Source organism: Triticum aestivum, chromosome 7D (genome assembly GCF_018294505.1).
Source record: "Triticum aestivum cultivar Chinese Spring chromosome 7D, IWGSC CS RefSeq v2.1, whole genome shotgun sequence".
Lineage (NCBI taxonomy): Eukaryota > Viridiplantae > Streptophyta > Magnoliopsida > Poales > Poaceae > Triticum > Triticum aestivum.
This window is the reverse complement of record NC_057814.1, coordinates 90,688,258-90,691,476: the sequence shown is the minus strand read 5'-3', so window position 1 is coordinate 90,691,476 and position 3,219 is coordinate 90,688,258.

Sequence of the window (3,219 nt, the reverse complement as noted above, 5' to 3'; positions counted from 1 at the left end):
CGAACCGAACCTTATTTTAATTTCATACCGTCTTTATTGAAGTATTAATATCGTACAAATCAAAAACCGTATAAACCAAACCATGTAAACCGAATAAACGAACGCACAGAGTGACTTGTGGGTGTAAATTCTGTGCAAACCCGATGCTTACTGACCATGTGTGGTGTGCCACTGCTTCTGGCCTTCTGGGAAGTGGGGATGCAACTGCGTTTCTGATATGTGTGTGTGCGCAAAGACAGCCAACTAGGCGCCAACATTTCCTAGCAAAATACGTATTTGTTTCTTTTTTTTTGCGGATGTATTTGTTTCCTGTTGATGCAGTGATTTGTGGTGAGGCTAGACGAAATAGAAAAGACTAAATTACTCCCACAATACACAAAACTGAACCGCGGTAACAATATCATACATAATTTTGAAAATCCCATAAAGATGGTACAACGGCTTATTTAAGTACTCCCTCTGTGAAGTAATGTAAGACCTTTTAAATTATTATTGTAGTGATCTAAACCGTCTTATATTACTAAGGTAGTACACATTTTACATGAATTCAGCCTACGCATTATCAAATGGCCGGTTTCTCTTCGTATGTGGCACCCCAATGTTCCAGCAGGCTGGCAAGCTTCCTTTATACTCCCTCCGTCCCATAATATAAGAACGTTTTGGCACTAGTGAAAACGTTCTTATATTATGGGACGGAGGGAGTATATGGGTAGGTCCCACCCTGTTGAGTTCAGATTCCCTCTCCGCCCATTTTATTTGTATGCTATTTCTTTCTCCATCCCATTGACAAGTGGAGCCCATAAAGATTGAAAGATAGCATGGGTCAGCTGCCACATGACGGACACAGAGATAACGGTTGACAAACGGTGTCACGTTAGAATTGCCGCAAATGTATCAAAATGTGTGCTTAAGTAGTTTTTGTATCATTTTTATGGGGTTTTAATGATCATGTTTGATACAAATATCACGGTGCAAGATTATGTATCTTGGGTGTAATTAACACAAATAGAAAAGACTTACTCGGAGAAGAGGAACAACCACAAATCGCATTCCTCTGACTGACCTTATTGGAAACCCGACCGTATACACCCAAGTGAGGACGGCGCTGGAGACAGCTCTCAACGAGGGCTTGTTTGATTCATAGGATTGTAATTTTTCTGCAAGTCAATATCATGCCTATCTGAGTCGCCTCCTTGCCCAAACTAATCTAGGGTTCCCCTGCCTCCCGCTGGCGCCGCCACCGGTCTGCTTTGTCTCCAGTGGTCTTAAGGCCATGGCGGCGCGGTGGATCCCGGCCCTTGCTGGCCGGAGGGCTTCGTTTTTAGATGTTTCTTCGAGTTTTGTTAGGGTTTGTGTCCTGCTCAGGAAAATGAGACGGTTGCGGCTCTCTGAACATGGAATCAGGTTCTCCCCGCATAACCCACGTCCGGGTGGTGCATCTGGCATCGTCGGTGGGAGTGTGGGGGTGTGTCTCCAGCGGATCCGTCCTTGGTGGATTTGCTCAGATCTGGTCGTAGTTCGTCTACGTTCGTGTGTCTTCCCAGTTGGATCCTTCCGATCTATACTCCTCTTCAATGCCGGTGGTTGTTGTTCTGGTGCGCTGGTCCTATGGGGCCTTAGCATGACGATTTCCTGATTTTCTACAAGAATAAGTTTTGCCCGGCTACAGCGATGGAGGGGCGATATAGTGGCACGCCTCGGGCTCGCTTAAGTGCTTGTAGTCGTTGCTAGGTGGTCTACGAATCTGGAGGTAATTTTTATTATTTCTGGTGTTCGTTTTACTGCCATGATTGAAGATGAATAGATTGGAAGTAGTCCCGCAAAAAACGTGAGGACAACGCAAGAACATTCTTTTTAACAAAAAACAACACTTATTTCCCAATAACACTCAATTCTCCATGTGCCTACCATCCACATAGAAAAAGAAGAGAGTACCCAACGCAGATATATAAAACATGAAAATTAACGGACTAAATATCACACATTCATATCTTTTGTGCTATAAATATTTCTCAACTAAACCACGATAATACATAGATAAGCCTAGGCTCACGAACAGTTAATTCGGAAAACTATCAAATATAAACAATAAAAATCAGCAAATGTTTTCGCATCGAAGATGCTCGAGTGTGCTGGGAGCGTGCATTTTTCTGTGGTGAAATCACATTCGAGGAGCCATAGACAAAAAAAGGGGTCTCAGAAATGTCTTTTTTCGAAGTTCTTTGAGAGTCGATTTTGTTCTTTTTGTGAGAGCTCCTGGAATGTTATTTGTCCATGAAATTTTGCACACTTCTAGCACACTTGAGCATCTCTGGTGTAAAAAAGAAAAACAGTTTTTTTGAAATAAAATATATCTGTATTTACTGTTCATGCAAGGGTAGATGCACCTGAGCACCAAAACGATGTCCTCAATAAACCATTTCTTTAGTTTTATCAAATGTCCCGACTTCTCGAGAATATGAATTTAGATCACCCAAACTACTGAACTAAACTAAGAGTTGATCAGACTGAAGACATGTTGACAAGAGTTGGCACCTGAACTCTCGGGGCACCGGTCAATCTCGGTCGATGACTCCAGTAGCAAACTTTTACATCGCGCCACCTCCTAGATTGTAAAGGATGTACCATTGCCAACCAACTATTGACATATATATATATATATATATATATATATATATATATATATATATATATATATATATATATATATATATATATATATATATATATAAGCGATATAATTCATTCTTCCCTAGAATAAAATCAGTTCTTTTTGTATCGTTTTTGAAAATTTACTGCAACAAATTTGTTTAACCAGGTCGTTGTGTTGATCTTAGTTCCACACCTTAAAGCCCCCATGGTGTAAGAATATTGTAGGAATCCGGTATGACCAATGTAATTTATCATGTGATTTAATTAAAACAATTACCATAAATAGTTGCTAAAAATAAAAGTCCGGAATCCTTTAATTCCTCTTTTCTCCTGCCATTAATCATATAAGTACGATGTACGTGTGTGCAAGTAAATATACCTGTCAATATATACACTGTGATGGTTATACAATGATTGTTGACAGAGAAAAATGGCTGAAGCAAGAAAAAGATTCAGGCACCTATCACATAGGTGCTCCCATGTTTAAATACAGATCTAAATATTTGCACTTTAGACCAGGTGCCAAGTTTATGTACAAATGATATATGTAAAAACCACAAGTTAAAT